The sequence below is a fragment of the Dermacentor albipictus genome, chromosome 9 (genome assembly GCF_038994185.2).
Source record: "Dermacentor albipictus isolate Rhodes 1998 colony chromosome 9, USDA_Dalb.pri_finalv2, whole genome shotgun sequence".
NCBI classification, from domain to species: Eukaryota; Metazoa; Arthropoda; class Arachnida; order Ixodida; family Ixodidae; genus Dermacentor; species Dermacentor albipictus.
In genome coordinates, this window is record NC_091829.1 from 18384644 (window position 1) to 18400000 (window position 15357).

Genomic DNA, 15357 nt, shown 5'->3' on the forward strand with positions numbered 1-15357 from the left:
TATTTCTACACACGACATCGCGGTATGCACTTACATATCATACTTGCCTGGATGTTAGACGTGCCGCGTTCTGTAAGTCATGGTGTAAGAATAGTTCTTTTTTTTTTTTAATCTAAGTTTTCCGTCCTTGTTTCGCATATTTAGCGTCTCTTGTGTTGCACGATTGGCGGTTACTGGACATAATGCTAAACGATGTGGCCGGCCTTTTCCTACTCAGCTTTTTACACTAGGGGCACCTTACAGGACGCGTTTGCGCCCGCGTCTTCGCGCTAGCGACAATGTGCTACCGCACAATAAACCATGTTTGTTGCGACTCCACAACTTGCTCGGCAGGCATTACGATATCATTAGCGTGAAGCGTGTTCATATATGGTAACAGCATCGCGCAAATCGCCCGTGAAATGTAGAGAAAGGTGCCTACATACACCCGAATGGCCTGGCTAGGAGGACATATGCTGGTGCCGGAGACTGACAAGGCAGACGGCTCGAGTGCCTTGCTCCACGCACACCCGCAGAAAGGTGGGATGTTTGAGAGCCGTCCCCGCGATGAAAGAAGCACTACCCGACTGCACATTCGGCCACAGGAGTGCAGAGGATAGGATGGAGCTTTCTGCCTTTTCGGACACATTGTCTCCTCTCACTGTTCCCCTTGGCATCTGGGTTTAAGGTACCTGCCGACGCTTGGCTCTTTACGAGTGCTGCGACAGTTCTTCCGTTAACGCACTCATGGGCGACCTGCACGATGTTGTTGGACCGCGAGAAAATTTTTCCACGGCTAAAACCATACCACACGCAGGAATCGACTACGCCACATAAATTTCGTTTGGACGTGGGAGAGGTTGCTTCCGGGTAAAAACAATCGTGCAAGCCACCACAGCATGCATTTGCGAAACTTCTATTGCGTCAGAGCGTTTCGTCAACCACCGAGAAGCTCGGTAAAGACGGAGCCTTGGTTTTCGAATGTACCGCGAAACACGCATAAGGGCACGTACAGTACAGTCTATACTCTTAATTGAATGAAACACCCTATCCTGTGGTTTTTCGCTTTGCTGGCGCTCAAGTGGCAATTACCGGCTGAAGTTGTGTCAGTTCATGCAGTGCTGAAAAGATGAGCAATTACGCATACCGGGGGGAGAACGATGCATCTGCTATGAGCTCCTCTACCCTGCATTACGCCTTTTATACGCTGATCTGCATAATGTGCACCAACCGGAGTTCTTAGTTGGAAATAACATCGCACGCTCTTGAGTTCGCCATAGCCGTTTTCAGAATTTGTTTGAAAAAGTCGCAAATGAAACACGGCTCCCGAATGTGAACGTAACCCACTTAAACCAGGGTCATTCTACGCCAACTGTCCCAACTCAAGCAATATGTATTTCGCTAAGAAAATTACAAAAAATACCCGCCTATAAACATCACTTGCACAGCATTTTCCCAAAATATTGCGAGCGGAAAATCATTTTGCGCCTGTGAGGTCCATTTAAATTTCCCGGTACAGTGGAAAATCAGGTGCGAAACAAAATTTTGCCACAAATTGACCGTCTTGCGCATGCTTTTGAGATATGTATTTTTGCTTTGTTTGGAAATTGTTCTTTCAATAGATAGGAGTTTCACAACATACTTTTTTTTAAATCCTGAACACAGATGTAAAAAATTCGCAAATTATAGCATTTGAGGTACGTTTTCTGATAAAGATGGCCGCGGAAGAAAACCTGGAACTACTTTCATGGGAGTTTCCCTCAAATATGTTTTTTCGCCCCTGTGCTGCGCACAGAATCTAAGCTAAAAACCCCAATTTAGCAAATACGCCATTTTGGCCTATGTTTAGAAGTCAATAACACACTAAGATGGTCCATGACAAATTGCGCAGAAAAGTGGATATAATTGAGGAGCGTAACTACTTTCGCCACGGGAATTTTCACCCGAGAAATTTGCTTTTTCACCGAGGAAAAAAAAAACAAATTAGAATCTCACGACCGCAGTATTTTGGTTCGCGTTGCGACTTCGCCTCATAGCATACTGGCGGGAAATACAAACCAGGACGACACAGATTGGGGTGTGTGCGGAGAAGAATAAAAGCTGTGATCACACGAAGTTCCAACGTGGTAGCGGCCCGCATTAGCCTAAACAGTCGAGCCTCCGGAACTCCTTTCAACAAAAGCTCTCTCTCTCTCACACACACACACACACACACACACACACACACACACACACACACACACACACACACACACACACACACACACACACACACACACACACACACACACACACACACACACACACACACACACACACACACACACACACACACACACACACACACACACACACACACACACACACACACACACACACACACACACACACACACACACACACACACACACACACACACACACACACACACACACACACACACACACACACACACACACACACACACACACACACACACACACACACACACACACACACACACACACACACACACACACACACACACACACACACACACACACACACACACACACACACACACACACACACACACACACACACACACACACACACACACACACACACACACACACACACACACACACACACCAGGAGTTGGTAAGAGCTTGATTCCTGAAGATATGCTTAAGGTAGATGGACATCGCGCATCTCCGTGCTTACAGGAAGTTATGCGCATGCGCCCGCCTACGTGAGAAGTGGTAGATCTGCCCACAAATCGCCTTCCTGAACGTGTGCTTGGAGCACTACTTGCACGACACACATTCAGTCACCGGCAGCTTCAGTGAGAAGATTTCACTAGTTCCATAAATTGCCTATACGATAATTCCACCTGCTTGGGTCCAGGTAGACAATAATCGACAAAGTTTTTGTTGGGACACGCGTCACAGGGCCTTTGTGATGTCAAGCCCGAAAATACCAAAAAAGTACACCTGCTTATTATTGGGGACATTGTGGTACTTAAGTCAATGATTATATCGTTATATTTTTTCCGGTGTTGACGTGTTCTGTACGGGGTGATTATTTTTCAAGTTTTATGGAATATTTAAATATAGGCTCCTGCAAATAAAATTCTAGTCGAGCGGTATTAGTCAGAGAGCCACCGGTTATTTGTACGTGAAATCAAAAGACATTTTCAACTAAAGGAAAAATGTTCGCGAATCATCTTCTAAATTAGGTGTTTTACAGCACATACTGCAATTTGCGAATTGTAGCCGGTGAGTTTACAAGGCGTATCTACTTCGAATGAATTTTCAGAATGACACTATCTTCGAGATATGTGTCATCAAACTCGCAGCAATAACGCACTGTTGTACCATTTATGACAAAACGCTATTTTATGCGCTTAAGCACAGAAGTACCTGGAGCACCCACGTATCTCTTCCCACATTTGGGGGCTAAACTGGTGTCATCCTAGAAATAAATTTCAAGTGCATACGTCGTGCAAGCTCACCGGCTAAAATTTCAAAATTGTGATATGTCGTATAAGGTAACCAATAATAAATAAATTAGTAGCTTCTCAAGTTATTTGAATATGTGTTTCGATTTCTCGTGCGAGTAATCTCCGCCTCTTTAAAGAATCTAGCTCAAGAACATACATTACGCTATCAACCACAGGCGATTTCTAAAAATTACGTAAAAGATAAAGAAGACCACCCCGTAATCAAGCAATCAATCAGAACTTATTATTAGAAGCTGAGTCAAATTACAAGTATTTAGTATGCAGAAGGAGGTCCCATAGTCAAAGACCATCGGGACCTCCTGTACAAGAACAGTTATTATAGTTATAGTTATTATATTATTATTATCTAAAAGCAATAACAGCATACAATAAGGAATTATACAAGCAACAAGAAAAGAACGGCTACAGGACAAAATACAGCATTGATTACATACAATAACACGGTTTAGCATATCTAATGGTAGCAGCAAAATTGTGCGGGAACAAAATACCAACAGTTTATTTCTAACAACAAAAGAAAAAAAAAGCGAACAAAGACCGACTTCACTCATACTTGTCGTTAATCTTTTTAAACTCTTTTTTACCTCGCATCTGCAATGACTGGAACCACCTCCCCGCATCGGTCGCTACTATTATAGACTCATCGAGGTTCAAGACTGCTGTTTTCCATGCCATCTAACAAATATTTTATTCATTGATCTGCATTATTTTTCCGTGTATATGTACCACTCCTTTCTGTAGCGCCTACGGGCCTTGAAAGTATTTAAAATAAATAAATAAATAAATAAATAAATTAAAAATCTGTAAATAAAAATGCATTTTTTAGCTCTCCCTTAATTTGTGATTAGGATCTTGCGTTTTTCATTATGAAAGGAAGAGTGTTCCATATTGATATGGAAGTGAATTCTACAGTCTGTTTACCATAGTTAGTGCGGATTCTTGGTAAAATAAAATTGTTATTCAACGCAAATCTGGTGGTGCTATGAATCGTCAGGTTAGAAGGCGAAAATGGGATCGATGGTAGCTAATTATTCACAAAGCTGTAGAAAAAAAATACCTAGGTTGTATTTTGTGAGCCCAGATATGGTAAGGAAGTCATTCTCGTGTCGTAGGGAAGTGGCATTAGAAAAGCGTGGGCTGCAAGTAATTATTCTTATAGCTCGGTTCTGATATTTACAAATGCAAAGAATTCGGCCATTCCAGCGACGCAGGCGGCGCCACGCGGCCCTCCTCCGAAGCAGCTCCCGGTGATTGAAATCTGCGACGCAGTTCGGCGCTTCGGTCTCGCGGTAGTCACGGACGCGCCGATGAGGAAAAAACGGAATAGTAATCACACGTGCAGCGTGCCGCAGTGCTCTAACCGCGGCGTAGCAAGTGTTCACTGCTAAGGTATCTTTAAGAAATGTACTTCAAGACAGGCGTAACTACCCGAGGCACTGGAACCAGTTACGAAGGTCGTACTACATTTGCGTGACACTGAATCGCGCACAGAGGTGATCCCACTTGTCTACAGCGATCGAGCCGAGCTCTGCGCAAGAAAGAAATGTTAAGGGTAGCACCGAGTTACGAAGAAACTTCTGGTAAATGTTCTTGTAAGAAAGGCCCTTTTGAATTCTCTGTACCACAAGCTGAAATAGTTAATGAGCATTTTAACGCTTGCGCGATGAATCCCTAAGAAAACGCTACAATGCGTGGAATCGTGTAAGTGGCTTATGCCCACTGACAACGCACTGGTCGTGCAGCACATACCAACAAACATGGGATGACAAGGCTGACTTACCTCACCCTGTCTGCTCCACTTATCTCGCTTCTTGCGGACTCTCATCTCCAAACTGGCGTGACAGCTTCAAGGTATGGAAGATGGAGATGAGGAGGAAGCAATGTGGGTGACGAGTCTGCAAGAGTTCCACAATAGTTTTGAACAAAGAATAATATAGTGGAACAAGCCCATTGCTTTTCTGAGAGCGTAGATGGAAGGTGATCTATGTTAGAAAATGTTGGAAGAAATAGGCGATTAATTAAAGAAGACACCGCTGGGTATTTTTGGGGTATTCTTATGTACAGTGCTGCGCATCGCCAAAGACGCATTCGCTCATGCAAATCACTCACGTGGCGAGTGACGCCCTTTATTTTCCTGGTATTACGTCACATTGTTTCGCGTCCTATTACATCGTAATTAGTAGGTAGTGTTTCTCTGATTCATTTCTCTTAAATAAGCGTTCAGTTTTGAACACTTCTGTCAAGCAGTCTTCCTTCCATTCTTATTTACTTATCGAGCTGAAATTACCACAGTATGGCCTCTTCGCACACTAATCACTCCCTTTTCCACTACGCTAGTATCTTCATCTATTTATGTCTACATAACATCGCTAATGCTGACGTAAAAGTATATAAACACCAGACATACACTGGCACAAAGAGAAGCAGGCCAGAAGTTGTCTCCTGAAGGAGGCAACATGCATATACCCGAATGAAAAGAAGAGGAAGGCACATTACATCACACACAGAACATGAGAGAGAGCTAAAGTCCCGCGGTTGGTACAAAATCTCGCACAGCTTTGACGGCCTCGAATCGAATTCAAGCTGGACCTTTCGGCGACAAGATGGATTGCCATATTTTAACGCAGCACCGGAGACCTATGATTATATTTGACTGCTCGTAATTAAATTAACTGATAGAATTTTACGTACCAAAACCACGATATGATTATAATCAGATCACGGCGTGCCTCATATATGAGGCACACCGTGGTGAGGGGCGCACTCGAGAATGATTAATTTGGACCACCTGGAGTTCTTTAACCTGCATGTAAATTTAAGTACACGGTGTTGGAGACTGACAAAGAAGCTCGAGAGCAAGGGCCGAGCTAAGAGCGATGGAACGAATAATTATATGCGTAACGTTGAAGAGATAGGAAGAGAGCAGTGTGTATTAGAGCAAACGGGGTTAGCCGTTATATTAATTGACATTAACAGAAAAAAATGGCGCTGGGCAGGTCATGTAATTAATGCGTAGGTTAAGTAACCGATGGACATTAGACTTGCAGAATCGGTGCCAAGAGAAGGGAAGCGCAGTGGAGCGATGAAATTAGGAAATTTGCCGGCGCAAGTTGGAATCGGTTAGCGCGGGGCAGGAATAATAGAAGATCGCAGGGAGAAGCGTTAGTCCGGCAGCGAACATATAATAGAATAATGATGATGATGATGATGATGACGACGACGACGACGACGACGACAATATTTCCTAACACAAACAGCTCCAACTCCAACTAATTTTTTTTTTCCGAGAACTGTTGAGAACTGGAACTTTCTTCCGGCCACTACTGTTTTATCAAGTGATTTTGTTGCTCCAATTGAGTAGCTTTTCTTTTTTTTAAACACAAATGCGCATAAAGTGCTGCTGATACTATCTATAATGATAGCTCGCAATTTGTATTTCTCGTTGTATACTTTATCAGTTGTCTGCCTTTTTTTTTGTGTGTGTAGCCCCTCCCGCTTGGGCAGATTGATGGCTCGCAGTATATCGAAATGAAACACATAAAATACATAAAATAAACTCGACCTGTACATTTAAACGCTACTTAAAAGGCACAATTATGCACAGTTTCTTGAACATAGGCTTCTGTGTATATTATTTACGATAAATATACTGCAGCCCATAGTTTGAAAAACACGGACGGCAGTATGGCATACATAGCGCTACAGCCATCCAACGCAGTCTCGCGATGGTGCGTGACCGCTGGCCACTTCGTGAGTGTGTGCTCCTGAACAACACAAAGACTGCCCAAATAATTTAAAACAGTTTTCGCGTAGACAGGTGCAAAATTAAAATTCTCCGACGTATATCAATATAACCTCTACGGCGCCAACACATCGAAAAACGATGTTGTATAGTAAATGTCGGATCAATTGAAAACGTTGCATTTACTGGTGATATACAATTAAACGGATCGTAAATCAGTTTAGACTGATAAAGTATTATTACCTCTCTTTTTGTTAATTTCCCAGTAATAGGTTGATTGTTAGAAGAGAACATGGAGGTAACAGATTCAGTTCTCTCGTAATAAACCAAATATTAGCCTATGTACGTCAAAAAAATAAAATTTAGGGGTTTCACATGCCAAAACCACAATGTGATTATGAGGCACACCTTAATGCGAGACTCCGGAAATGTGAACCAACTGGTGCTCTTCAACGTGCGCCTAAGTCTAAGTACACGGGCGTCTTCGCATTTCGCGCCCATCGATATGCGGCCGCCGTGGACGGCATTCGATCCCGCGACCTCACGATTACCAGCACAACACCATAGTCATTAACCAACCACAGCGGGTCCATGTACGTCAGTGTGACGCCAAAGGTAACAATTGTTTATTATTATTATTATTATTATTATTATTATTATTATTATTATTATTATTATTATTATTATTATTATTATTATTATAAACATTAAATTTTCTTAGCTCCAGTTGTCGGCGACCTTCAAGAGACCTTGAGCCAAAATCCATAGCAGTTATCCAGACGCTCAGGGCCAGAACGGGGCGGGAATGGGGCGAGAACATCCAGGCATCGTTGCGAGAGTGAAACGAGATCATCCGGGCAACCAGTCAAAACTTACGAAAATTGGGTCTCTGACCTGCAACCCCTTGTACAGGACCGCGTTACATACGCTAGCTACTGCCCAAACAGGTTACAAAAATAAATATTGCTTCCGATTTCTTCCTAATGTTTGTTCACAATATCACTCAAGCTATAACTTCTTGTACGCTGCACTCAACCCCAAGATAATATATATTCTTACAGATTCCCAGCAAGTATGTCGATACTACGCACAAGGCCGGATTTCCCCGATGGTTCATAAATTGCTAAACAAGAACCAACATATCCCGCTAGTTCGCCAAGTTTGGACATCCAGGCATGAGTTTGTCCCAGGCAATGAGCGCGTTGGAAAAGACACCACTTACATGCTCGCATATACTACAACACCACAGACCATCCCGTTGAACGTTCCCTCCACCGCACGTGAAAATAAACCGTTCAGATGCAGCCGTTTGGCGCCAGATCCAAATACGGTTCCTATATAGCCCTGCTCTCGGCCACACTTTTTACCCTACCTAGAATCCCGACAGATGTCCTTTCTGTGGAGGACACCCAACCCTCTGCCATTCTAAATGGGAATACTCCAAACCACCCGGCCTTCCTAGAATACCCGACGCCTCCCCACCTTAGTGGGAAGCCGCTCATTCTAGCACAGCTTTGGACGACCAGCGATACCCGACTGACCGTGCAAGCCGGATAGCAGCCGCAAATGGGGCTCTGGGCTGAGGGCTCCACCATCTGGGACTTTATTACAAAATAACAAGTTTTCTACTACTACTACTACTACCCCTGTTAAGGCTGAGATGAGTACGCTTTGCAGCGAGGTTGCTCGCTCGTACGATTTTTGCCATATACGTGCAGCGCGGCACAGACGCGGGTCAAAGAACGAACGACGCGCCTGTGTCGCGCTGCACAAATGCGCCAAGAATGTTAACCTACCATCTCGTGCCAATTCGCTGTGTTGCTTGTACGACTGTTCTGACTATGCGGGTCTAGAACAGTGCGTTCAAAACAGGGCAAATACTAGTATATACAATTTGCGGGCTGCACCCTGACTTTCCTATCTCGTACTTTTTTTTTGTGTCGGCGTTTTCATTTTTCATGTATGGTTAAATGATGTGCTATAGTAGTGTTCACTGTCTTGTAATAAGCGAAAACCTCGCGCTCTCCTGCTTACGAGACAGCTGTGATAGCTTTACGGTTTACCGCCCGCACTATCTTGCTTGTTCGATCGGGCTTGCTCCAAATTAGGAATGCAAAATTCTGCCTGTATGTTTAATAAGTACTGTGTTATACTAAATTGACCTTAATGTCGTGCAGGCTCATGTTGGAATGGAGGATCATGTATAGCCACACAGATGGCTGTCGAATCTACAAGACTCGCGGGCTTCTGCTAGGTATCAGACAAAGCACAGTTGTTGAATGTTGCACATGTTGTAATTGCTTTTATGTAGAACCACTTCACATGGCCTGTAAAGAAATAAAACGTCCGAAGCTAGACGCAGTCCCAAGCATCTTTTCCTGCGAGTTGTGAATGCAATCTTGAATGCCGTGAATTTTCCCTGCCGCTGATGCGATAGGCAGCACTGCTTTGTAACCTAGCTTTGTGGCCAAAGCGCGCTTTAATGATTTTAGTAACTCGATTAAGTGTCTTCAACTACTGGTTCATCTGCTCTAAGTTGTATGAAGAAATCGGGAAAAAATGTATGGTCATATTAGTCTGTAATGTGTGAATAATTACTCTGCAAGTTTGCCATCTTGATGTGATTAGCGCAATAAAAATAACATGTTCTTACTCTTAATAGCTTGTTGCCTTCTCAGTTACGTTGAATTCTCCCCCCCCCCCCCAGGCTCAAAGAACCAGCACTTCCAACAGATATTGGTATTGCTTCCAACAGATATTGGTCATCCATTCGATTATAAGAAATAAATTCGATCATCGCCGAGGCTTTTCTTGCTCGCAGGCGAGACAGAGCCGCGTTTGAAGACGGCGCCATCGACATGCCGCGGTTCGTGCGGGTGGTAGCCATCTTTGCTTCGCAAGAACGCTGGCCCGCTGCGCGCGCTCCGCTTGCAACAGGATATCATCGAGCTAGCGACGCGATCCGTAAAAACGTTGGCCAACCCAGCGTGCACCGCACGGTGGCCCGCTATCTGCACAGGACCGCCAGCAGCTCGGCGTCCTCAGACGCAAGCGCAACGTGCTGCGTCATGGCGCACCGTCTCACCGGCTTCGTAGCTATACACGATTCTCTCTCTCTCTTTCTGATAGAAGGCCGACGACGTAGGGCACAAGAGTATGCGCATTGCTATCATGGCCAATCGATCCCCCCCCCCCTTTTTTTTTCTCGAGCTAGCGTCTCATAATGGCGGCACCAGCCCAACACGTTGAGCGCTCCGGACACTGCAGCTGGTCGCGCGTTGCGCCTCATACTAGCCGTGATAATATAAGCAACGTTATAGACAGGCCTCTTTCGCCATCGAATTGACAGCCACGTTCATTAGTGGCAAAGTCATGGGGTCCACCTGCTTATACGAACAGGATTATAAGACGCTCCACATTCGTGTCAATTCAAGCACGCGCCACACGAAATTGATGGGGGGGACTTTACGGAACTTTACGGAATTTTGCGGGATGACCGACTGCACGCCTTCGCATCACGCGACATTATAGCATCACGGCGAGCCAGAGCGCAAGCCAGACAAAAAAGAAAAAAAGTGCTATGAAAGCGATGGCTACAGTTACAGTCGCTCGCACGATAGTCCTTACGCCAGCACATCAACTCCTCAGCACAATAATGAGACGCCTGCCACTGCTCGCCTGTCGACTCAAAAGAAGCACTGACCGTACCACTAACAAACTCAAAACTTCTTGCGTCGCCATCATCGACGTGGGGCACACAAGCGTGACAGTACTATTACGAAAACACCTAAACGGATGAGCACAGAGCGGCAAAGATACACTGACGAAAGCTGCACACCACCCGGGTGAGCTAATATAGTCAGAGCACCTTTTTCGACTACTCGAACAAGATGCCTAGCTCTGGAGCACACTACCCGAAAGGGCTTCAAGTTTGCGTATTATGTAAAGCAATTATGCAATAACATCGACGTTTTCGTACAAAGAGTCACCAGATACAAATATTAAAACGAAGTACCCGGCGCAATATTGATACCCGCGGTAAATGTAACCAAACCTGCATGAAATAATACAACAACGAAACACGATAATCAAGTAAACATCTTCATGCCTTGTTTCATTAATAGAGACCGTAACATTAGTATCGTCAATCTTTGCCTCACGTTCTTGACTTGCTTGTTTAAACCAACTATGGGTCTACAGAGACATTTTAAGCCCCTTTATCATGCCTAATATGATGCTGGTGCCGATACTTATGGTCCCAAGTGCCTTTTCTCGCGTTTTGTTCTAAGCGCAATATATTGTCACCTTTCCACCAACGTCTGCTTATTCTCGTGATAACCTAAATACAGTTACCGTGCTCGCGAACATAATTTTCAGCTTATTATTACAAAAAATAATATCGGCGCCACTCACCGCACTTGCAGTCACGTCGTCTGCAGCCAGCCGCCGAACGCCTTCTGCCACTCTCACAGGGCACTGCGCATGCGGAGCCGTTGCCTAGGCAACCGAGCCGAGTTAACCTGCGTCCAGCGTACGGCTCGTCACCATTTTTCTTCGAGCGCGGTCGCCGTATATGACATCGTTATCGCATATCACAGATGCCGCACTGCGTACAATGCATCGACACTTTCACGCTATCAGCAATATTAGCAGTTAGCATGAAGACGTTCTTCAAACTTGCAATCTTACGTTGAATATCTGCTGGATTCAATCGCCGCGATCTGCTTAAGGTGCCCGTTTTTGTGCCGGGCACTTGTTACTGCCGTTTCTGCCTTGCGGCGGCGAGGGAAGAAAAATATAATATTGAGCTTTAGGTAACTTGAATCCTCCACGTACTCAATAGGACAAGATTCGATTTCAGAGTACTTAGTATTGGTGCAGGCATTATAGTATTTCTACACATGACCACATTGGTGAATGCACTTGTATAGCATATTTGACTGGATGTTGGACGTGCGGCGTTCTGTGAGTCAGCGCAAAGAATATAGTTTGTTCAAGCTAAGTTTGCTTTTTCCCCCATTCAGCAGGTGCTGTTTTGCACGATTGACGGATACTGGACATAGTGCAAAACGATGTGGCCGACCCTTTGTTAGCAACTAATGGCACGTTACACGATGCGTTTGCGCCCGGATCTCCACCACGCTAGCAATGATGTGCTACCGAACAGTAAACCATGTTTGTTGCGACTCCACGACTTACTCTGCAGGCATTACGATAGCACTAGCGTGAAGCGCGTTCACCGAGGGTAACAGCATCGCGCAAACCGCCCGTGAGACGTGGAGTAAACTGCCTACATACACCCGAATGGCCTGGCTAGGAGGACATATGCTGGCGCCGGAGACTGACACAGCAGACGGCTCGATTACCCTGCTCCACGCACACCTGCAGAAATTTCGGATGTTAGAGCGCAGTTAGCGCGATGCTGGAAGCAGTACAATGGATTAGGCTTCTTTGTTCCACGAGCGTGGGCACCAAATGCCGGTGTGGGTCGTGCTAGGTATAAGCGAAATGCCCGGCTGCACATTTGGACACAAGATGGAGCTTTCCGTCTTTTCGGACATGTCTCCTCTCACTGTTCCCCTTGGCATCTAGGTTCCAGGTACCTGCCGACGCCTGGCTTTTCGTACGTGCTGCGGCACTCCTACGATTAACGCACTCGTAGGTGACCTGTTCAACCGCGCGCAAATGTTTCCGCGTCTAAAAGCTTTCCACACCGTATATTTGCTACGCTGAAATTCACTGCGCAGCACAATTTAGGCCTTGGGAGCTTGAGTTTGCTCACGCATAAAGTTCGTCGTGCAAGCAGCAACATTATGCATTTCCAAAACTAACATTATGCATTTCCAAAAGTAGTATTGCGTCAGAACGTTTCGTCAACCACTGAGAAGATCGATAATGACATAGCCCTGATTATCGAATTTACGAAGAAACACGCACTAAAGCAGGTAAAATACAGCCTACTCTGAATGAATGAATGAATGAATGAATGAATGAATGAATGAATGAATGAATGAATGAGTTTATGTCTCCTGTTTACAACAGAAAGGAAGTAGAAGCTAAAGGTCATGTGGGAACAGAGGGAACACCCTCATAGGTGGTTTTCACTTTGCTGGCGCTCATGTGGCAATTACCGGCTGAAGTTGCATTAGTCCATGCAGTGCTGAAAAGATGGGCGATTACGCATCTACCAGAGGGAAAACCACGCATCTGCTCTGCGTTCTTCCGCTCTGCATTATGCATTCTATACACTGATCTGCATAATGTGCCCTGACCGGAGTTTTATGCGAAGCATATTACGAGAGCTCAACCCAGCTCCTTAGGCGCGGCGGTGTCGCCTTCAATACCACGTGACACCGTGACGTCACGACAGAGGAGAAACGGGGCTCCAACTCGCGCCGTCGCTCGCGGCGTCGCGGCGGTATATAAGCAGCTGCGCTCGCCTCTGCTAGACACTCACGAGGTAAGATGCCTCCTGGAGACAGAGCTGCTCGTTGGAATGAGAAGCGAAGGTTGCGGCGTGCTACAGAGACTGTTTCTAGGTGGCTTTGCTACGGCGCAGCGACTACGCGCCCCGCATCGGACGCGACAACAAAATGTGCGCCTGAGCAAGGTGGTGGTGGTAAACATTTATTGCTTGAGCCTTTTTACAACATTACTTGTGAGGGGGCTCAGGAGCGCGTAGGGTGTCCGGAAGTTTGTGGCCCTCGGTGACCCTCAGAGCCCAGTCCACCAGCCGTATTTGGTCGGCTGTGTTGGAGCTAGCAAGCGCCGCACGCCTGAGCCGACGCCGACGACACCGGCTTTTCTGCGATACGAGCTCCTTAACGCTGTCGCGTTAAAATAAAGGCTAGTATGCTTCGCATCCTGGGCTTAACATTAGCTAAGCCACAGCCATTTTTTTATTTGGAAATAACATCGCACGCTCTTGAGTTAGCCATCGTTGCTTTCAGGTTTTGTTTGAAAAGGTGGCAAATGAAACACGGTTCCCGTTGCACATTCCGATTCTCTTAGTTGGCGCGAGCCACAGAACTTATGGCAGCGAACAATGTTTTGTCGAAAAGTGGACTGAGTACTTTTTTTTATGTTTTGCTAACTCACTCTCACTCTTGAATCTCATTTCACTTCAAGCTCGTTTGAGCAGCCCTCAAGCTTTAACTGAGTAGACATACCCAGTGCGTTCAACAGATTTACAAATGCTTTGAACAACAGAACACCCGAAAACTGAGAGGCGTCGAACGCACCGCGCTCGTATTCCTGTGTCAAGTAGATTAGCATCTGGCAAAGCTTAGCAGGTGCATTACAAAAATGAGACACCGCTAACTGTAGACCTAGGGCAAAAAGGAAAACGAAACGGTATACTCACCGTCAAACTTCTGATTCCGCCCACGCCCACTAGTGCTACGGGGCCTTACATAAACGCCGGCCGAGTTCCGCAGTTTTTTCTAATGCACGTTTCATCTTGCGCTGGTGTTGCCGCTTTGTCGTCACGTAGAACAGTGCTAAAATACGAACCAAAAACAAAACAATACAGCGCCTACATCCCTGAATGCAAAGTAGCGGAGTGACGCCTATCGCTTTCCAAGCGCCATTTGCAAAACTGACGGACCGGATGTTCTCAGGCAAACTCAATTGCCGGCGCCCTTATTAAATAGCTGGAATTTTACGGGCCAAAACGCGATATTATTATGATGCACGCCATACTGTATACCGAAGAAAGAAACATTGCTTTCGTGAGATATGGCCTGCAAAGCCGGAGAAGCCGCGAATACGAAAGACGGGTGGGGTTCACGCTCCAGCGTGAACCCCACCGTGGCGACATTACATTTTGACGGCATGTGCTCGGTATGGCCTAAACGATTTTTCATCTGTAATTGTGCACTACATTACGTTCTAAATGAGCCGAAGAGTGAACGCGGCAAGTTTTGAGAACTTTAAGGGAACCAAAACGGCCCCCATAGCGAGAAGACACTTCGAATACCGTGACGTCACTGACGCACTGCACTGTGGTTTCCTAGCTGCTGTGGACGGGCGCTTTCTTTTATGCGAAGCATATTACGAGAGCTCAACCCAGCTCCTCAGGCGCGGCGGTGTTGCCTTCAATGACCTTTGACCCCATTCCATACCACGTGACAAC

General features: G+C 45.6%; 1 protein-coding gene across 13 annotated transcripts in view; it reads right to left on the reverse strand.

Moving 5' to 3' along the window:
* Window positions 1–14895, reverse strand: part of LOC139049727 (uncharacterized) — a 99341-nt gene extending 84446 nt beyond the window's left edge. For 12 of the 13 annotated variants that reach the window (XR_011508542.1, XR_011508541.1, XM_070525503.1 and 9 more), the window contains exons 1-2: window positions 11637–11776; window positions 5262–5376 (exon numbers count right to left, since the gene is read on the reverse strand). The gene's annotated coding sequence lies outside the window, so the exon portion shown is untranslated. Of the gene's footprint in view, window positions 1–5261; window positions 5377–11636; window positions 11777–14586 lie in introns of those variants that run through there. The other variant, XM_070525493.1, reaches the window with a different exon arrangement.
* Between the last annotated feature and the right edge of the window lie 462 nt (window positions 14896–15357).